The 23196-nt window shown below is 45.7% G+C and overlaps 1 protein-coding gene across 3 annotated transcripts in view; it reads right to left on the bottom strand.

Moving 5' to 3' along the window:
• Nucleotides 1-23196, bottom strand: part of ZDHHC17 (zDHHC palmitoyltransferase 17) — a 138696-nt gene that overhangs the window by 88185 nt on the left and 27315 nt on the right. The window lies entirely within an intron of this gene.

Raw genomic sequence — 23196 nt, forward strand, 5'->3', positions numbered from 1 at the left:
CAGCAGGTCAGGCTCCTAGGTGAGGGGGCCATTGAGCTCCGTGTGTTGCCCCCACCCAGAGCACTGGCCAATGGGAGCTGGGGAGGCGATGCCTGCGGGCAAGAGCTGTGTGGAGCCGTTTGCGCACCTCCGCCTAGGAGCCAGACCTGCTGCTGGCCGCTTCCGGGGCGCAGTGCAGTCCGCAGTGCTAGAACAGATGGAAACCCTGCCTCTGCACCACGCCTGCGCCACTTACTGGGAGCCGCCAGAGGTAAGCCTGCACCCTAATCCCCTGCCCCAGACCTGATCTCCGCCCCCCCTCAAACCCGTAGCCCCTTCCTGCATCCCAAACCCCTCATTCCCAGCCCCACCCCACAGCCCTGACCCCCTCACTCATCCCAACTCCCCGCCTCAGCCCTGAGCCCCCCCAAACCCAGAGCCCCCTTCTGCACTCCAAACTCCTCATTCCCAGCCCCAGGCTAGAGTCCTGACCCCCTCCCACACCCCAACCCCATTCCCCAGTCCAGAGCCCCCGCCCACACCCTGAACCCCTCATTCCCAGCCCCATGCTGCAGCCCTCACCCCCACACCCCAACCCTCTGCCCCAGCCCTGAGCCCCTCCCACACCCCAAACTCCTCATCCCCAGCTCCACTGGGTCATGGGCATCACAATTTTCTTCAACTGGGTCGCCAGAAAAAAAGTTTGAAAACCACTGCTGTAAAGAGTTTAAGAGATTGTCTGAAAGATCTCATTCTAAGACAGTACAATAGGGCTCTTAAATATTTTGACAGTTGTATAAGAAAACACAAAGAACCTTGAATAAAAGGATGAAAGTCTGAGATTGCAACTTTGATGAAGTTAAGCAAAAGTCCTGACTTTAAGCAACAGAAGATATATCATTAATCCTGGACTAGATGCTCAGAGGCGATCAGAATATTTTGACCATATCCTTAGGAAAAAATGTTTTTATTGAGCTATGTATGTTTTCCTAGTCAAAGTTTTTCTAACTTTCCATGAAAATTCTCTTGACTTCATTGGAAAATTCTTTATCCAATCATATTAACTTTACATGTTCATAGAATCATAGAATATCAGGGTTGGAAGGGACCCCAGAAGGTCATCTAGTCCAACCCCCTGCTCAAAGCAGGACCAATTCCCAGTTAAATCATCCCAGCCAGGGCTTTGTCAAGCCTGACCTTAAAAACCTCTAAGGAAGGAGATTCTACCACCTCCCTAGGTAACGCATTCCAGTGTTTCACCACCCTCCTAGTGAAAAAGTTTTTCCTAATATCCAATCTAAACCTCCCCCACTGCAACTTGAGACCATTACTCCTCGTTCTGTCATCTGCTACCATTGAGAACAGTCTAGAGCCATCCTCTTTGGAACCCCCTTTCAGGTAGTTGAAAGCAGCTATCAAATCCCCCCTCATTCTTCTCTTCTGCAGGCTAAACAATCCCAGCTCCCTCAGCCTCTCCTCATAACTCATGTGTTCCAGTCCCCTAATCATTTTTGTTGCCCTTCGCTGGACTCTCTCCAATTTATCCACATCCTTCTTGAAGTGTGGGGCCCAAAACTGGACACAGTACTCCAGATGAGGCCTCACCAATGTCGAATAGAGGGGAACGATCACGTCCCTCGATCTGCTCGCTATGCCCCTACTTATACATCCCAAAATGCCATTGGCCTTCTTGGCAACAAGGGCACACTGCTGACTCATATCCAGCTTCTCGTCCACTGTCACCCCTAGGTCCTTTTCCGCAGAACTGCTGCCTAGCCGTTCGGTCCCTAGTCTGTAGCTGTGCATTGGGTTCTTCCGTCCTAAGTGCAGGACCCTGCACTTATCCTTATTGAACCTCATCAGATTTCTTTTGGCCCAATCCTCCAATTTGTCTAGGTCTTTCTGTATCCTATCCCTCCCCTCCAGCGTATCTACCACTCCTCCCAGTTTAGTATCATCCGCAAATTTGCTGAGAGTGCAATCCACACCATCCTCCAGATCATTTATGAAGATATTGAACAAAACCGGCCCCAGGACCGACCCTTGGGGTACTCCACTTGATACCGGCTGCCAACTAGATATGGAGCCATTGATCACTACCCGTTGAGCCCGACAATCTAGCCAGCTTTCTACCCACCTTGTAGTGCATTCATCCAGCCCATACTTCCTTAACTTGCTGACAAGAATACTGTGGGAGACCGTGTCAAAAGCTTTGCTAAAGTCAAGAAACAATACATCCACTGCTTTCCCTTCATCCACAGAACCAGTAATCTCATCATAAAAGGCGATTAGATTAGTCAGGCATGACCTTCCCTTGGTGAATCCATGCTGGCTGTTCCTGATCACTTTCCTCTCATGCAAGTGCTTCAGGATTGATTCTTTGAGGACCTGCTCCATGATTTTTCCAGGGACTGAAGTGAGGCTGACTGGCCTGTAGTTCCCAGGATCCTCCTTCTTCCATTTTTTAAAGATTGGTACTACATTAGCCTTTTTCCAGTCATCCGGGACTTCCCCGGTTCGCCACGAGTTTTCAAAGATAATGGCCAATGGCTCTGCAATCACAGCCGCCAATTCCTTCAGCACTCTCGGATGCAACTCGTCCAGCCCCATGGACTTGTGCACGTCCAGCTTTTCTAAATAGTCCCTAACCACCTCTATCTCCACAGAGGGCTGGCCATCTCTTCCCCATTTTGTGATGCCCAGCGTAGCAGTCTGGGAGCTGACCTTGTTCGTGAAAACAGAGGCAAAAAAAGCATTGAGTACATTAGCTTTTTCCACATCCTCTGTCACTAGTTTGCCTCCCTCATTCAGTAAGGGGCCCACACTTTCCTTGGCTTTCTTCTTGTTGCCAACATACCTGAAGAAACCCTTCTTGTTACTCTTGACATCTCTGGCTAGCTGCAGCTCCAGGTGCGATTTGGCCCTCCTGATAACATTCCTACATGCCCGAGCAATATTTTTATACTCTTCCCTGGTCATATGTCCAACCTTCCACTTCTTGTAAGCTTCTTTTTTATGTTTAAGATCCGCTAAGATTTCACCATTAAGCCAAGCTGGTCGCCTGCCATATTTACTATTCTTTCAACTCATCGGGATGGTTTGTCCCTGTAACCTCAACAGGGATTCCTTGAAATACAGCCAGCTCTCCTGGACTCCTTTCCCCTTCAAGTTAGTCCCCCAGGGGATCCTGGCCATCCGTTCCCTGAGGGAGTCGAAGTCTGCTTTCCTGAAGTCCAGGGTCCGTATCCTGCTGCTTACCTTTCTTCCCTGTGTCAGGATCCTGAACTCAACCAACTCATGGTCACTGCCTCCCAGATTCCCATCCACTTTTGCTTCCCCCACTAATTCTACCCGGTTTGTGAGCAGCAGGTCAAGAAAAGCGCCCCCCCAGTTGGCTCCTCTAGCACTTGCACCAGGAAATTGTCCCCTACGCTTTCCAAAAACTTCCTGGATTGTCTATGCACCGCTGTATTGCTCTCCCAGCAGATATCAGGAAAATTAAAGTCACCCATGAGAATCAGGGCATGCGATCTAGTAGCTTCCGTGAGCTGCCGGAAGAAAGCCTCATCTACCTCATCCCCCTGGTCCGGTGGTCTATAGCAGACTCCCACCACTACATCACTCCTGTTGCTCACACTTCTAAACTTAATCCAGAGACACTCAGGTTTTTCTGCAGTTTCGTACCGGAGCTCTGAGCAGTCATACTGCTCCCTTACATACAGTGCTACTCCCCCACCTTTTCTGCCCTGCCTGTCCTTCCTGAACAGTTTATAACCATCCATGACAGTACTCCAGTCATGTGAGTTATCCCACCAAGTCTCTGTTATTCCGATCACGTCATAGTTCCTTGACATCACCAGGACCTCCAGTTCTCCCTGCTTGTTTCCAAGGCTTTGTGCATTTGTATATAAGCACTTGAGATAACCTGTTGATCGCCCCTCATTCCCAGTATGAGGCAGGAGCCCTCCCCTCACAGACATTCCTGCCTGTGCTTCCTCCCGGTATCCCGCTTTCCCACTTACCTCAGGGCTTTGGTCTCCTTCCCCCAGTGAACCTAGTTTAAAGCCCTCCTCACTAGGTTAGCCAGCCTGCTCGCGAAGATGCTCTTCCCTCTCTTCGTTAAGTGGAGCCCGTCTCTGCCTAGCACTCCTCCTTCTTGGAACACCATCCCATGGTCGAAGAATCCAAAGCCTTCTCTCCGACACCACCTGCGTAGCCATTCGTTGACTTCCACGATTCGACGCTCCCTACCTAGGCTATCCAATTAACTATCCAATCACGTTAACTTTTCCTGGGGGAATTCTGTGCCACTGCAAAATGCAGAATTTTTCAGAAATTAATGTTGGGCATGCAAAATTCCCCCCACCCCCAAAATGGGCTGCAGAGATGTTGGCTGCCACTAGGGGCCACTGGACCTGGCAGAGGCCAGCTCCCAAATAGAAGACAAGGCCAGGGGGAAGGAACCGGAGGGTTCCCAGCAGCTTCAGTTCCCAGCATGCCCTGAAGGAAGGAGGAGGCAGAATGCAAGGAACTCCTTGCAAGCCCAGGGACCCAGCATCAGGCTGTTTCTCCCTCTGGATCCCTGGCCTCTAGGAGGGTAGGGTCTAGGAGTGTCTGGGCTGCAGCTGGACTCTGGAGGGTGTGAGTGTTTGGCTGGGGGGGCAGAGGGTGTGTGTCTGGGCCCGAGGGGGGTGGGGTGTGTGGCTGGACTCTCGGGGGTAGGGGGTATGAGTGTCTTGGCTGGGGTGGGCCCCATGGCTGGGCTCTGGGGCGGAGGGAGCAGAGAAGCAGGAACTGGGTTGTCATAGGGGTTTCTTTAAACTCTACTCCTGGGGAAATTTGGTTGTTTGTCTGTATTGTTACAGACATATTTGCTGACAGGTATTTTGAAATAAATTACCAAAATAACTGAACCTGGCATGATTATATAGTGCTATTTTGAAAAATAAAATTTGCAGAATTTTATAATATTGTGCAAGGAATTTTTAATTTTTTGGCGCAGAATTGCCCCAGAAGTATAACTTGGAAGTTTCCAGGTCGTGCGGTGAAGACACAGTGGGTCCAGATACAGCAGGGGTCGGCAACCGATGGCACACAAACCAATTTTTAATGGCACACTGCTGCATGCCAGGTCCCAGCCATCGGTCCCACTCAGCCCGCTGCCGAACCCAGGCCGGCAGCGAGCTGAGGGGGGCTGGCGGCTGGGACCTCGGCAGGCAGCAGCATGCCATTAAAAATCCTGCCCATCCCGGCCCGCTCTTCTCCGCCCCCATCCCCCCCACCCTTCCCCCCAGGAGCAGGGTGAAGAAGCTTGGTCCTGCCTGCTGGTGCAAGGCAGGCAAGCTCCCCACTCCCCCGCCTCTTCCCCCAGCATGCTGGGTTCCTGCCCCTCCTCCCTGCCACTGATCAGCTGATGGGACAGGGCCGGGGGAGGGGAGAAGCGGAGCCGCAGCATGCTCGCTGCTCCAGGAAGGAGACGGAGAAGAGGTGGGGGTGGGGACGGGAACTTGGGGAAGGGGGGTGGAATCAGGGAATTTCCCCTCCAGCCCCCTCTGTGAGCCGCTCTGGGCTGGGAGCACCCCCATAGCCCACAACCCCAGCCCCCTACCCTGACCCCTGCACTCTCCCACACACTCCCAGCCCTCTGCCCTGCCCCCTGCCCTTATTCCTGCACCCTCCTCACATGCCTCCAGCCCCCTGCCCTGACTCCTGCACCCCCCACACATACCCAACCCCCCCACCCCATGCCCTGACCCCTGCACCCCCCCAGACATACCCAACCCCCCCCCCCACTCCATGCCCTGACTCTTGCACCCCCCATATTCCCACCTCCGACCTGAGCATCGAACGGGAGCTCCTGCACCCCACCCCACATTCCCACCTGCACCCCTCGCACCAAATGGGAGCTGCCCAGGTAAGCACTCCACACCCAAACCTCCTGCCCCAACCCTGAGCCCCCTCCCTCATTTTAGCTCCTGGTCAGACCGTACACCTCAACAGGCTCCTTCACCCCCAGCCCTGTGCTCTGTGCACTCTCACCCTCAGCTCAGTGCTGAGAGAGAGGAAGAGAATGGGCTAGAACTACGGAGAAGGAAGGTACCCACTCTATGTGGGCAGGGCCGGGATCCCAGACCAGCAGCGGGCTGAGCGGCAGTGGGCTGAGCCGCTCAGCCCACTGCCGGTCTGGGGTCCCGGCTGCCGGCCCCACTCAGCCCGCTGCTGGTCTGGGGTTCTGGCTGCCGGCCCCTTGCCAGCCAGGGTCCCGGCCACAGGCCCCACTCAGCCTGCTGCCGGCCTAGGTGAACAGAATCAGCCTGGCAGCAGGCTGAGCAGGCCGGCAGCATAAGATCAGCATTTTAATTTAATTTTAAATGAACCTTCTTAAACATTTTGAAAACCTTGTTTACTTTACATACGAAAGTAGTTTAGTTATACAATATATAGACATAGAGAGAGACCTTCTAAAAAACGTTAAACCTTAAATTAAAAAGTGAATAAATGAAGACTCAGCACACCACTTCTGAAAGGTTGCTGACCCCTGAGATAGAGTATGCATTCTGAGTCACGAGAGATTATGTCTGGTAGAAATGGGAGAGTTATTGGACAAAATGATTGGAAAGTTACAATAGGTCTGGATACCAAAAATAATGAGTCCATCCTGGGGGTACAAGAATCATCTAAGCACTGTCCTGCTGCACTTTCCTTAGAATCCTGGAAAGTAAAGGGGGGGGGGGGTGGAGGGGGAGAACACAGACAGTGGGATGTGACCCGGAGATTACTCATCTGCTAGAGCAGTGGTCTCCAAACTTTTTTGATTGAACACCCTTATCAGTAAAAAATTTTTGAGCACACACTCCCAATATATGTATATTTATTTATGTATAAATTATATACATGAACTACTGTACTAATATATTGTGTAAATTATAAAACACAAAAAAAAGAAATTAAAAAACAATGAGAAAGATGAAATAAATAATATTTTATTTATTAACGGTACAGAAGACCTTTTTGCTTGCACTAAAATATTAATAATAATAATATTTTTAGTGAGAGCAATGTGATTGAATATGCTTTATTATTTTTGAAAATCTTGGTTTAACACTTTGTGATACAGCGGGCGCCCAGGGTGGAGTGTGCGGTCTGGGAGGGAGTTAGGGTGTGGGAGGGCACTCAGGGTAGGGGTAGGGGGAAGAGGCTCAGGGCTGGGGCAGCTCTGTTTGGTGCAGGGGGCATGCAGGTGGCTCTCTGCAGAGCAGCACCACCCCCATGGCCATGACTCTGGGAGCCGCCCCCCACCCCTCCGGGGCAGGCAGGCCCACCCGGAACGCAGGGATTCTAGGAGCTTCAGGTCCCTGGGCTAAGGGGGCCCCAGGCTGCAGCTCTAAAGCCCCTTTCGGAATGCGGCCCTGAGAGCATGGGCCGGAGGACTCAGGAGGAACAGGGGCAGCTGCACAGTCAGCGGATGGAGAGAAGTGGGTGCTTTCCCCTTCAAAGTGCTGCTTCTCTCCGGTAGGCTTTGAAGGGGAAAGTGCCGCTTCTTTCTGGCCACTGGCTGCGTGGCTGCCCCTGCTCCTCCACGGGCTGGAGGACTCAGGGCCGCCCCTCACTTTTTTCCCCCTCCAGCGGTGCTCCTCCTGCCATGCCACCCTTTTGCTCCAGCTATGCTCCTCCTGCTGCGCCCCCCAATCAATCGGCTTGTGCACCCCACTTTGGAGACCACTGTGCTAGAGAACCCAGACCCCTCGAGAGCAAAAGAGGGCATTTTTTCTTATCCTTGGATGCAAAGATATCTATTTTCTGAAATCCCCATTTTGGAAGATATGTGTTAGCAATGACTCCTTCAGAGACTACTAGTGAAAGGAGCAACTTCTCCTAGTTCATCTGCCAGAGCATTTGATTCCTTTGGGAGACATATCACTAGGAGAGCTATGCAGTTACTGATGCACTATTCCCAGAGTAGAATGGTTTCTTGACAGAGGGTGACTGAATTTTGTTCCTCCCTGTCTGTTTATGTAATACATTATTGTGGCGTGGTCTGTTAAAATCTGTACAGCTTGGTTTCTCCACAGCAGTAGGAACGATCTGCAAGCAAAACAAAAAGCTCTCAGCTCCAGCATATTTATGTGAGTTGATAGAGCTACCGAGGTTCATCGGCTGAGAGTCTGGAACTGACCCAGATGTGCACCCCAGCTGCTAATATCTAATATCAGGGTGGAAGATACGGGGGAGAAGGGCATTCCTAATAAATATTGTCTGGCTCTAACCACTAATGAAGGGACTAATGAAGGGACAAAAGAGTATCAACTGATGGAATCATGATTTGCTGGTTCGTCCTGTGAATGCTTGGATCCAAGATAGAAAAGGTCTCAGTCTCAATCTGACAAAAGATGTCACCTGGGTGTAAGAGCCATGTGACCGAGTAGCCTCAAGGCTACTGAGGGTGTGACTGAAGCAACAGGATCAGACGGGAAAGATTCTGAAATCTCTCCATAGGCAAGCCCTCAAGGTGACACTTCTCAGGGCACCCAGCGCCGAGTCTTTTGTTACCACCTGCCTCCAGTGCAAGGGAGTCTTGCCTGTGTTAGCTGGGTGTTAGTGCCACAATGCAACCAGCCTGTCAGATACTCAAGCACTCTTCTTTGGGCTATACCAGCCCTTTCATTGCCTTTCAGGTTGACAATAGATGGCCCTGAGTCCCTTCGAAGTATCCCCGTGTGGAATCCAACCTCTGATCACAGGATACCCACAGAAATTCCAGATCCTCTGGTCCCAAAGGAACATAGCTTACCAGTTTTACCTTAGATCACCACTCCTGTATTACACACAGCAATTGAATTCAATTATAAAATAAAAAAAAATCATTTAAGAAAGAACAGAGATTAAAATAAAAACTAGTTTAAGAGATGGGAACAAATGGTTACATATCAAACAAAATCATAACACACATTCTAAACTTACGAAGTGGGTATTTACCCACAAAAGCTTATGCTCCAATACATCTGTTAGTCTGGATCTGTAAAAGCGGCAAAGAGTCCTGTGGCACCTTATAGACTAACATGGCTATCCCTCTGATACTAAACTTAACTAATAAGTTATCCTTCTATCTAAAGAAGTTTATCTCACACAAAGTTCTTTTCAGCATTTTCAGCTAAGTCTGGCTGAGATCTCTTTTTCATGAAGCAAACCTGCTGTCAGTTTAACTTCCTAAATGAAGGATGTCAGGGTGTCTTTCTGCTCCCCCAAATATACCAGAACAGATCTTTGATGTTGACCTCAAAACAATGCCACCTACACACTGTTTTCCTCTTCCTAGCATAATGACAGGTTTCAGAGTAACAGCCGTGTTAGTCTGTATTCGCAAAAAGAAAAGGAGTACTTGTGGCACCTTAGAGACTAACCAATTTATTTGAGCATAAGCTTTCAAGAGCTCACGAAAGCTTATGCTCAAATAAATTGGTTAGTCTCTAAGGTGCCACAAGTACTCCTTTTCTTTTTCCTCTTCCTAGTGATTCCTTTCTGAAGTCTCCCACAGCTCTTCATTAGCATTTGACTTAAAATGCTAACACTCCTATTAAAAAGAAAAGGAGTACTTGTGGCACCTTAGAGACTAACCAATTTATTTGAGCATGAGCTTTCGTGAGCTACAGCTCACTTCATCGTACACTCCTATTGTATGACATACAATACATAATGGTCCACCATGGAGATAAGCATCTCCCACCCACCTTCTGGAGGAGTTTATCTCATGCCATGCTAACTTTGAGTGACCCGCTTTTAACTACAGACCGAGATAACTTATTTTTTTAGTATATATACACATATATATATATATATACACACACACACACACACACTTCCTCACATACTCACATATATCATTGAGAGATGTATGGTCAGAAAATAAGGACCACCAGTGTGGCATTACCCCTTTGGTGAACCAATGGGGTCGTCGTACCCCTATGTATTCCTGTGCCCTTGCCAGCATCAAGAGGTCCTTGGGTCATACTCTTTGTTTTGGAGTCTAGGAAAGTACCTATAAACTTTATGGTTTGGGATGGAATCAACTGAGATTTCTTTAGGTTGAGTTTCATTCCTAAATCTGAAAACAGGCACAGAATCAATCTTACTGAGTTGGAAACCTGCTGGACTGATTTGCCTCAGACTAACCAATTATCAAGATATGGGCACAAATACTCTGATGATGTAAATGAGCAATAATCACTTATGGGCACTTTGTAAAAACTCAAGGTGCAATCAAGTGACCAAACAAGAAAACCTTGAACTGATAATGGTCCTTTAGTACTGCAAAGCAGAGAAAGTTTCAGTATGATGGGTGTATCGCCACATGAAAATAAGCATCTTGCAAGTTGAGGGTACTAAACAAGTCCATAAGATCTAATGCGGGTGTGATGGATGCCAGAGTCACCATGCAAAGCTTTGGATTGGACATATAACTGTTGAGGAGCCTGAGATCTAGAATAGGTTGCCACCCTCCCTTTTTCTTTGGTATCATAAAGTAAGCAGACTAAAATCCTTTTCCTCTGAAGGCAAGTGGTATCAGCTATATGGCACCCAACTCCAATAGAGATTATATCTCTTGGTGCATGAAACTTATTTGAAACTGGTCCCTGAAGAGAGATGGGGAGGCTATCAGGTGTATGGTATAGAATTGTAGGGCATAAGCTTATTGAATGACCTGCAAGACCTAACAGTCTGATGTTATTGTGGCTCAGGTATCCCTGAAGAAAGAAAGGGAACCAAAAGGGTGAAGGGAGATACAGATCCACAGATCTGTTCAGTATTTTCCTTATTACTGTGGTAGATCAGCATCTGACTGGGGTCTCAGATTTTTCAGTTAAAAAGAGCCTCAGTCCATGTTCTCTGGACCTTTGTGTGCGGTCTTAAAAGCGCTTGAGATAGCACACTATGAGATTCCCCTGAACAAAAAAGGCAATGGTTGTCTTCATCCATGAGCAGAATGACTTTCCTGCAGGAAGGCCAGAACTTGAAGCCTGATGAGCAGGCCCTCAGCATCAAATCTGAAATTGACACTCCCAGAATTTGAAACCTGCAAACAGGGCTCAGCCTGAAACTGACAAAGTAATTGACTAGCCTCACAGACCACTATAAACTAGCTGTCTTTTTTTTAAAAAAAGTTGTCAATGACAAGGCAACTAATAACTACATTAGAAGATTAATAATTTGTAACAGTAACTAACTGAACAAGGACACAGTCTTCCCACTTACCCTTGAAGGGCAGTTAGAAGGAACCGAGGGTGAATGGGTCGCACTGCCTCCTTTATGCCTGGGCATGTCAGCATGAAAGATGCCTGCACAACCGCTACTGGACACTGCTATTTGAACTTCCAAACCTCTGTGCCAAGGGAACTGACACAGTACATGGGAGCCACTTTATTTTCTACTGAATGCATCCGATGAAGTGAGCTGTAGCTCACAAAAGCTTATGCTCAAATAAATTTGCTAGTCTCTAAGGTGCCACAAGTACTCCTTTTCTTTTTGCGAATACAGACTAACACGGCTGCTACTCTGAAACCTGTCATTACGCAAGGCACTACATTTAGCCGTATGGAATGGAAATCTATCAACTTCATGAAAAAACTCGTACAGATACAGACACCATCTTCCTTTCCAAACGCAAACAGATGGACATCGTATCAAAAGGACTGAAGGTAAAAAATCCATTACAATCTACATACCGCACAGACTATGCTGACAGCTTGTGCCACACGCTCTCAAAGAAACTGTGGAACCACCTGATCAACATCCTCTACAGCAAACAGGGAAAGATTAAGAATGAGCTCTCAAAAGTGGATACTCATAAAAAACCAACCTTCCACACAAACTTCCTCGTGGCTGGACTTTACAAAAGCTAGACAAGCCATTTACAACACACTCTCTGCTTCTCTACAAAAGAAAAAGGACACTAAACTATCTAAACTACTACATGCCACAAGGGGCCACACCAATGATTCCCTTAGCCCACCCAGCAATAATGTTAATCTATCCAACTATACTCTTAGCTCAACAGAAGAATCTTGGGGCCTCTCCTTCTGCCCCTCTACCCCCACGAACATGATACAGTTCTGTGGTGACCTAGAATCCTATTTTCGACATCTTTGACTCAAGGAATATTTCCAACACACCTCTGAACAACATACTAATCCACAGAGACCTTCCTACCAACACTACAAAAAGAAGGATTTTGGGTGGACTCCTCCTGAAGGTTGAGCCAGACTGGACTTCTACATAGAGTGCTTCTGCCGACGTGCACGGGCTGAAATTGTGGAAAAGCAGCATCACTTGCCCCATAACCTCAGCCATGCAGAACACAATGCCATCCACAGCCTCAGAAACAACTCTGACATCATAATCAAAAAGGCTGACAAAGGAGGTGCTGTCGTCATCATGAATAGGTCGGAACATGAACAAGAGGCTGCTAGGCAGCTCTCCAACACCACTTTGTACAAGCCATTACCCTCTGATCCCACTGAGGGTTACCAAAAGAAACTACACCATTTGCTCAAGAAACTCCCTGAAAAAGCACAAGAACAAATCCGCACAGACACACCCCTGGAACCCCAACCTGGGGTATTCTATCTGCTACCCAAGATCCATAAACCTGGAAATCCTGGACACCCCATCATCTCAGGCATTGGCACCCTGACAGCAGGATTGTCTGGCTATGTAGACTCGCTCCTCAGGCCCTATGCTACCAGCACTCCCAGCTATCTTCAAGACTGTCGAGGTTTGTCCCCCACTCTGAACTCTAGGGTACAGATGTGGGGACCTGCATGAAAAACCTCCTAAGCTTATCTTTACCAGCTTAGGTCAAAACTTCCCCAAGGTACAAAATATTCCACCCTTTGTCCTTGGATTGGCCGCTACCACCACCAAACTAATACTGGTTACTGGGGAAGAGCTGTTTGGACGCGTCTTTCCCCCCAAAATACTTCCCCAAAACCTTGCACCCCACTTCCTGGACAAGGTTTGGTAAAAAGCCTCACCAATTTGCCTAGGTGACTACAGACCCAGACCCTTGGATCTTAAGAACAATGAACAATCCTCCCAACACTTGCATCCCCCCTTTCCTGGGAAATGTTGGATAAAAAGCCTCACCAATTTGCATAGGTGACCACAGACCCAAACCCTTGGATCTGAGAACAATGAAAAAGCATTCAGTTTTCTTACAAGAAGACTTTTAATAAAAATAGAAGTAAACAGAAATAAAGAAATCCCCCTGTAAAATCAGGATGGTAGATACCTTACAGGGTAATTAGATTCAAAACATAGAGAACCCCTCTAGGCAAAACCTTAAGTTACAAAAAAGATACACAGACAGAAATAGTTATTCTATTCAGCACAGTTCTTTTCTCAGCCATTTAAAGAAATCATAATCTAACACGTACCTAGCTAGATTACTTACTAAAAGTTCTAAGACTCCATTTCTGGTCTATCCCCGGCCAAGACAGAATATAGACAGACACACAGACCCTTTGTTTCTCTCCCTCCTCCCACCTTTTGAAAGTATCTTGTCTCCTCATTGGTCATTTTGGTCAGGTGCCAGTGAGGTTACCTTTAGCTTCTTAACGCTTTACAGGCGAGAGGAGCTTTCCCCTGGCCAGGAGGGATTTCAAAGGGGTTTATCCTTCCCTTTATATTTATGACAGAGACACCACTGACTTCCTGAGGAAACTACAATCCATCGGTGATCTTCCTGAAAACACCATCCTGGCCACTATGGATGTAGAAGCCCTCTACACCAACATTCCACATAAAGATGGACTACAAGCCGTCAGGAAAAGTATCCCCGATAATGTCACGGCAAACCTGGTGGCTGAATTTTGTGACTTTGTCCTCACCCATAACTATTTCACATTTAGGGACAATGTATACCTTCAAATCAGCAGCACTGCTATGGGTACCCGCATTGCCCCACAGTATGCCAACATTTTTATGGCTGACTTAGAAGAATGCTTCCTCAGCTCTCGTCCCCTAATGCCCCTACTCTACTTGCGCTATATTGATGACAACTTCATCATCTGGACCCATGGAAAAGAAGCCCTTGAGGAATTCCACCATGGAATTCCAACAATTTCCATCCCAACGTCAACCTCAGCCTGGACCAGTCCACACAAGAGATCCACTTTCTGGACACTATGGTGCTAATAAGCGATGGTCACATAAACACCACCCTATACTGGAAACCTACCGACCGCTATGCCTACCTAAGTGCCTCCAGCTTTCATCCAGACCACACCACACGATCCATTGTCTACAGCCAAGCTCTACGATACAACCGCATTTGCTCCAAACCCCTCAGACAGAGACAAACACCTACAAGATCTCTATCAAGCATTATTACAACTACAATACCCACCTGCTGAAGTGAAAAAAACAGATTGACAGAGCCAGAAGAGTACCCAGAAGTCTCCTACTACAGGACAGGCCCAACAAAGAAAATAACAGAACGCCACTAGCCATCACCTTCAGCCCCCAACTAAAACCTCTCCAACGCATCATCAAGGATCTACAACCTATCCTGAAGGATGACCCATCACTCTCACAGATCTTGGGAGACAGGCCAGTCCTTGCTTACAGACAGCCCCCCAACCTGAAACAAATACTCACCAGCAACCACATACCACACAACAGAACCACTAACCCAGGAACCTATCCTCGCAACAAAGCCCGTTGCCAACTGTGTCCACATATCTAGTCAGGGGACACCATCATAGGGCCTAATCACATCAGCCACACTATCAGAGGCTCTTTCACCTGTACATCTACCAATGTGATATATGCCATCATGTGCCAGCAATGCCCCTCTGCCATGTACATTGGTCAAACTGGACAGTCTCTACGTAAAAGAATAAATGGACACAAATCAGATGTCAAGAATTATAACATTCATAAACCAGTCGGAGAACTCTTCAATCTCTCTGGTCACTCGATTACAGCCCTAAAAGTCGCAATATTACAACAAAAAGACTTCAAAAACAGACTCCAACGAGAGACTGCTGAATTGGTATTAATTTGCAAACTGGATACAACTAACTTAGGCTTGAATAGAGACTGGGAATGGATGGGTCATTACACAAAGTAGAACTATTTCCCCTTGTTTATTCTCCCCCCACCCATTGTTCCTCAGACATTCTTGTTAACTGCTGGAAATGGCCCACCTTCATTGTCACTACAAAAGGTTTTCTTCCCCCCACCCCCCTGCTGGTATTAGCTTATCTTAAGTGATCATTCTCCTTACAGCGTGTATGATAACACCCATTGTTTCATGTTCTCTGAGTATATAAATCTCCCCACTGTATTTTCCACTGAATGCATCTGATGAAGAGAGCTGTAGCTCACAGAGACTAACAAATTTATTTGAGCATAAGCTTTTAAGGTGCCACAAGTACTCCTTTTCTTTTTGCGAATACAGACTAACACGGCTGTTACTCTGAAACCAGGCACAGGAAGAAGAAACTATGGTTATGAAGCCTTGGTGGCTTCTTGAGAGATCTTTATTTTTATTGAGCTGTGAATATTCTGCTACCAGCCATTGCTACACCTTCCCTAAAAGCTCAGGGTATATTATTAAAACAGCAAGAAATGAAGGTTATTCACCTTTAACTGGAGTTCAAGGTGTACTCTGCATATTCCCACTCATGGATGTGATGACGGTGCAGCTCTCACATTGGAATCTTTTGACAGAAGTGCCTGTCGCAGTGCTCCTGCAACCACTCTTGCCCCCTCCCCTCACTGTTCATGAATGTTCTGAGTGTGAGTAACCTTCGTTTCTTGACTGAGCGTCCTCTGCACATCTCTGACTCATGGAATAGTTTGACCAGCAGTACTCCTCTTTGGAGAAGGTGGAACATGGAGTCTTAATTAGAGAGAGATTGAAGTACTGTTCTGCCAAACTGAGCATCCAATTTGAACACTCAAGGCTTGTCTATATGGAAACTAAGCATGCAAGAATCTAGGACTGTAAATCTACAACACCCTACCTTGCCATGTACTAACTGGCCAGGTGGACCCTGCTACCGCACATGAAACTTCCTTAGTGTGTTTTGTTGTTTTAAAGTACATTACAGAACTTTTAGCATGTGGTAGCAGGGTCCACATGGTCAGTTAGTGTGCTGTATTTACACCATGATCTTCCATGCACTAAGCCTCATGTGTAGACAAACCTTAAGCCCAAATAGAAGCGTTGTGTACACGAATATCTGGAGCTTCATGTTACAGAAATCGGGAGAGTGGTAAGCGTAATGCACTGAAGGCATCCTATTGAGGTCACCTTGGCCCTAGTGGAATGGGACCAAAATCCTTCAGGGATAGAAATAGATGTCAATATATAAGCCTCTTGTGAACACAATCATTTTGATAATGTTTGAAAAGAGATTGTTTGACGTTTTGTATAATCAGCATAAAATATGAAAAGATTTGGAGACTTTCTGAATTTTTTAGTCCCATTCAAATAACAAACTTAAAGCCCTTTTTGCATTTAAAATATGCAACCTATTTTCACCTGCATGTCCATGCAGTCTTATGGGAGGGAGCAATACCGACAGATTAGTAACTTAGTCAATACTTTAGGTAGGAACCTGGGATGGAGACATAGGACAACCTTACCTTTATGGAATACAGTAAATGGCAGACCAGCCTTAAGGGCTTTCAGTGCAGCCTCTCTAAAACAGGAAGTGTAATTCTGTTTTTGGATGGAGAACAAAGGACGTCAAAGATGCGGCAAGAGACATCTCCTCTACTATTACCAAGGGAATTTTCAGAGTAGTTGTCAGCTATTTCATGAAATACTGCATCCTCTAACAAAGACGCAATTCCCATATTTTTATCCAGAGATTTCGGGTCTTCCAGTCTGTTTCTTTATGTTCTTCGACCACCCTAGGTTCATCCTCTTCTGAGAGCACGTCTGATGCAATAGTTGGGGATTGCTCTCTTTCCCTATGAACTGCAGACAGATCCATGAGCTTTGGATCCAATGAATGAAATCTTCCCAAAGCTCTCAAAAGAGAAATGGATATGCTGTCATTCTTGGTAATGCCTGGGAGAGGGCCAATAGGGCCATCCAACTCACGGTGGGTGCCAATCCAGCCAACAGTCCATTGCTATTCAATCTCACATTATCTGCTACAGCATGCATCTTTTCCACATGTTTGTTCAGCAATATATCTTCCCTTAAGAAAAGGACAATGTGGCAATTGAGTGGGTTAATCTCTGATTCCAAGTCTGACTACAGATCCGATTTCTGATCCAAGCATGATAGTAAAGGAGAGATTAGAAGTAGTAGCATTTTACTGGAAGGGGAGCATTAGGTGGCAGGAGAGGTGGTGAGAGACAATAGCTCCTCTATCCTTCACTTCTCTGGAGGGGAAGTAGTATTATGGGGATCCAAAGAAGCTCCTCTCTCTCATGTCTTTATCAGTCCCCTCCAGATCCAAGATAAGATAGGGCTAAGGATTTTTACAGTGGATTTGAACTACCACTGTTATAGGAGATTGCTGAGCAGGCTTGAACTGAGTCTGATCTGTGGGACCACACATTAACTGCCAACTGCACTAGATGTTCAGGATCCCTCTTTCTCAATTTAGGATCAATGATCTTGGATTAAAAGACACTGGATCCACCAATTTCCTCAAGTATCTTTTGAATCATTCTTACATACTGAGTCTCCCCTGAACCCGAGTTCCTGGATTTGAGGGAGGTTGCTCCTACAAAATGGCTCCGCTTACAGAGGCCGTCACCAATGGAGTCTCTCTGCTTTTCAATTTCAGGCACAAAGATCCGAGATCCTTTTTAGATACCACAGGGTTCTTGGAGCTTGGAACCAAAGAAAGGTCGCACTTCTTGAAGCCAGGACTCTTGACTTTCAGACCCAGCATCTGATCCCAACAGCAGAACTGAAGCTCCACTTAACAACTAACTAGAAAACCTTAAGAAACAAAACCCAATACTAAAACTAAATAACTATTTACACTATAATCTAATCTAAAATGTAAGATAAAAGCATAACAAGCCACTGTTCAAGATAAGGATCTTGGCCACTGGCCCCGAATGGTTCCCGATCCACCAGCTGCGGAGGTTGGAAGGACTACAGTAACCACAGCACCAGGCCCCCTTTTATAGCCTCACCTGTTGTGACATTATCCCGGGTAAAATCTGGACCGATAACAGCTGTGTCCTCTCAGTTCTCCAGCCTAGGATGCCTTTTACACTGCTTTGCTGTGAGAGCATCCACTGCTGGCTAGCTCACACACAGCCTCCAGCATGTCAATTACTCCCAGTTATACTCCGAGTGCTACAGCCAGCCACCCTTTATTTACACTGCAAAGTAACACCAGCAAATCCCCAGTCCCAGACCTCCTCCCAGAAGCGTGTCTTGTATTGCTCAGCACTCTCCTGGACAATACAAGCTCATATAAAGTCCATCATTTTATTAATTGAAAATGATATGCATAAATCTGTTACCCCAAATGGAGCTTCCCAAATACTTCAATCCAAACACACTGGTCTAAATAAAACAATAATACAAGTTTATTCACTTATATCTTCTGTAGTTATTACAAGTAATGAAGCATAAAAGTCAGAATTGGTTACAAGAAAATAAAAGTAAATTGCAACTAATGCCTAACTTAACAAACTAGTGTAAATTCAAAACAAATGTCTCTCTCAGCACATGTTTTAGCAGCCTTACTGGCTGAAGAATGAAGGAAATAGCTTTGGACAGGGAGGGGATCAATCAGGATCCCTCCCCCAGTCCAAAGCTATTTCCTTTATTCTTCAGGTGTTGTGGATGCCATGGGTAGAGAGACAGAAGGAATCAATTGGGGTGTCTCCTCTCTCCTCTTTATAGCTCTCTCGCTTCTTTGAGAAAGGTCTCCAGCTGAGGTTCAGAAGACGGAAAGTCTGTGTGGATGGGAACCCAGCTGTTTCTTTGTCAAGATGTAAATTTTACCCACATCCTCTTTCCTGCCAAAGAATAGCTATTTAATCAGGTGACAGTCCATTTAATTTTGCTGACACCTGACTGAGGCATTGGCTAACCTTTTGTCTCTGGGGAACTGATTTGTGGCTGCTCCCCCCAGACTTGGAACAAGTCTAGCAATGCCATACAGAGGAGTCTTACAACTTTACATGCAACGTTGCTACACATATTTTACCAGGACAATAATGATCAGTAAATTATGAGTTTTCACATGATACCTCACAAGGCATACTTTGTATGAAATTTATCATAATTTTGTAAAAGGGGTGAACACAGGGGTACAGACGGTCATACCCTCAGAGCATTCAGGAGCACTAAGAACAGAGGATGTGAGAGTGCTCCAATCAGCACTGCTATGAAAAGGTTCCACCATCAAAGCAACACCAGTGGCACAACCCATGAGTGGGAATATTCTGAGAAAACTGAAAGAAGAATAAATAATTTAGATAGAATTATGCTTTCCAATATTTTTACTGATAGCGATAAAAAGAGAGCTGGAGGGTGGCAACATTCTTTCACAGAAAAATGGAGTTTGCCATACTAAACTATTCCAATGGTCCACATAATTAGTATCCTGCCTTCAGCAGTGGCCAACACTAGTCAGATGTCTGAATCACTAGGTTATTTGCTTTGTCCAAGATATAAATTAGTGGAATACCCTGACTCCCATTTACAATAGGTGTCTCATCTATAAAATTCATGGCCTACTGAAACTAAAGATACTCAGCCAGTCTCATCATTTAAGGACAGAGTAAAGAAATCTCAGGGTACTTCTACATTGGGAAAAAAACAATCAACCAACCGAAACATGGCAGTGAGTCTCAGAGCTGGGCTCAAGCAACTCAGGCTAGTACTACAGAACTAAAAATAGCAGTGAAGACATTACCGCTAGCGCTAGAGACCAAGCCCCTTCACTGGGTTCCAGAGCCAGGGCTCTTGCCCAAGCAGGAACATCTAATGCTCCCATTTTTATTAAGAAGAAAAGGAGTAACTTGTGGCACCTTAGAGACTAACAAATTTATTTGAGCATATGCTTTCGTGAGCTACAGCTCACTTCATTGGATGCATTTCAGTGGAAAATACAGTGGGGAGATTTACATATTTTTTATTTTTATTGTAGCACGAGCCCTGCAAGCCCAAGTCAGTTGAGTCAGGCTGTTAGACTCACGACCACAATGGGGTTTTTTGCAGTGTGGACATACCTTATAATTATATTTATTATCATTATATATAATTATATAATTAATTGTTCCTTATAATTGTTAATAACTGAAAATTACATTATTAGTAGTATTATTATTTGTAGCGCACCCAGAGACATTGTTGTGATGAAGGCAATACAAGTTGTTGATGATGATTTCACCAGCAAACCTAATACTAGCTAGTGGCTGATCTGATAGATGTAATCACTGCAACATCATTTATTTGCCTACTGTTTTGCAACTGCACAATGTATCTTTGGGCATTGAGTCCAGAAGTACAGATTTTGAGACTTCCACTACTATAAAAACACTAACTAGTCCAGCCAGGCCCCAGGATGGGAAAGTTACATTTCCGTACTAAAAGGGTATAAACTACAGCAGCAACTCTATAGAAAAATGAGATGGTATTTTTAATCCTGGGTGTCAATTATCACCATCTAGGTCAGTATCTGATATTTTTAACATGTTTTCAAATGCTGTCCAATCATGTATCACTGCTCACGTCTTCTGTATAAAACAAAGAGCTTGGATCCTTTTTTGTGCTTCCAACCCCATAGCACTGGTGCAAACACGATGGATTCTGATTTTAAATAGCTAGTGGAAAATTCTCCAAGTTGAGGGGAACTTCTCGTCAACAAAGCAAGCAGAGCTGGCTCCTGAGCCAGCCATCTTTTGATTCCCATCTGTGTGACAACGCAGAGATGGGGCTGCTAGGTACACAGTTTACCTCTCCCCTGCTACTCCCCATTGGCTTAAGGACCCTCTAAAACCTAAGCTGTTGTAACATGTCTGGACCAGGCACATATAACATCATAACTGGCTCCCTGATGGCCCCTTTTCCCCTCCACAGTGCTAAGAAGAGCTCAGATAAAAGGGAAAATTGAGCCTCAAATATTTAGTAGGCAAGAAAGCATGAAAGTCTCTGAGAAAGGGGTTAAGTTGCTATTATTATAGTAATTTAAAGAGTAACAAATTTACAAGCTGTACAATTAACTTTTAAAAACACTCTATAGAAGAAAAAAGTATCGAGTTCCACACATGCACACACATTTTAAACAGTAATCTTCCATCCCCACCCTTATCCCTCCCTGCACGGTTTCTTTGTAACCATTCACATTTCTTTCATGCCTTCAGATTCAACTATTGATATGGCAGTATGTATCCAGCTAGTGTAAGAGATGTATAGTACACTCCACCATTTCTGTACCTTTTACAGGTGTGTAAGAGCCTCTTCTTGAATGGCCTTAAGATGTGAAAATTGGGGTACTATAAAAATTACCTCTGTATAGTTATAAAACCCTAATAAGACACTCAAGGAAGCAATCACATAGAACCAGGAGCCACAGAAGCATTTGTCATTGATATCATTGAATCTTAATATTCATTTTTAACTAATGTTAATAATGGTTATTTACCACACCCTCAACATAACAGGAAATGGCTCAACTCCACTGTGAATATGTATGCCTACTGAGATTTTCTGAACGCAATGCAAATCATGAAATAATTATTTAAATAGCTCACGTTTCTCCCTCCTAAATATAAGAAATATTTTTCACCTGCACAGCTTTACAGGTTTACTTTTAAAATAAAACAAATATGAGGCTGCATGCTTTAAGTTTTATTATGCTAACATGGTATTTCTGATTACAATTATAGTCATGCGATCATTTAAAATGACATTCCAGAGTTGTGTTTTGAGGGGACTATAAAAACTACAAAAATCAAAACAAAACACACTTTCAGGGTTGTCCAAAGCCCCCACCTTGCAAATTTCCTTTGTTTACTGGAACAGGGGTGATATAGAGGTAAGGAGCAGGGTGCCTGTCAGTCCCATAATCTCCCCTTCAATGTGTGCAAGGATCTGGGGGCCCTTGCCTCACTGGTTGTCTGAGCCCGTCTCTCAGCCTGCCATGTGGAAGATGGGATCTGGGGGTCCTTTCTCTTTGGGGAGCCCCTCTCCTTCCCCGCCAGTACATGCATTGGGACAGATGCCCCTGTCCCTCTGGGAGGGATCTGAGCACCTCTCCCTGCCTCCCGGTATGCACAGGGATCAGGGGAGTCCTGCCAATATAAAGGGTCTGAGCCCCTCTTTCTCTGCCCTCTGTGCATCTGAGGGACCGTATCCCTCTGGTGGGGATCTGATCTCCTCTCCCTGGCCTCCCATGTAAGCTGGCACTGGCCCTACTGACACAACCATATCTTATTCCTGCACAATGACCAATAGTAGCCAAAGCTTATTAAAAAATTGTTTCCCCCAGAAAATATAAAACTTTCCCTCTTTACATTAAGAAAAATAGGCAATCTCAGCCTCCCCATCTACCTCCAAGAAGTCAGTGTTCACAAAGAATTAAATATTGGCTGGCTACAGTTCACTAAAGAAATTACCCAGGCTACATCCACCCTCCAGCACTTACAGCAGCGCAGCTGTGCCACTACAGAGTGTGTGGTGGAGATGCTCTAAGCTGACGGGAGAACTCTCTCCTGTCAGCTTAATAACTCCTGCCTCCGTGAGAGGCAGTAGCTATGTTAGCCAGAGAAGCTCTCCCACTGACATAGTGCTGTCTAACTGGCTTTTAGGTCGGTATAACTTATGTCACTCAGGGGTGTGAGCAACGTAAGTTATATCGCAGCAACCTGTAGACAAAGTCTCAATCACATGCAAGTGTAAATTTGTTAGTCTCTAAGGTGCCACAAGGACGACTAGTTGTTTTTGCTGATACAGACTAACACGGCTACAACTCTGAAACCTGTAAAAGAATAACGTTTCAATTCATTTACCATGTCAACTAAAGCACAAGTGAGGTTATCTTCACTGTGTTGCAGAAAAGATGTTGCATTGTTGTCACATGGAGATAAACAAAAATAACCACAGCAGTTCAGCAAGCCAAACAAAAAGGCTCAGTGTACTCTCATATTTTCTCTCATACCACTCACAACACAACTCTATATTGTACTGCATGCACTCCGATATTATAATTATGAAAATCATAT

Source organism: Caretta caretta, chromosome 1 (genome assembly GCF_965140235.1).
Source record: "Caretta caretta isolate rCarCar2 chromosome 1, rCarCar1.hap1, whole genome shotgun sequence".
NCBI classification, from domain to species: Eukaryota; Metazoa; Chordata; order Testudines; family Cheloniidae; genus Caretta; species Caretta caretta.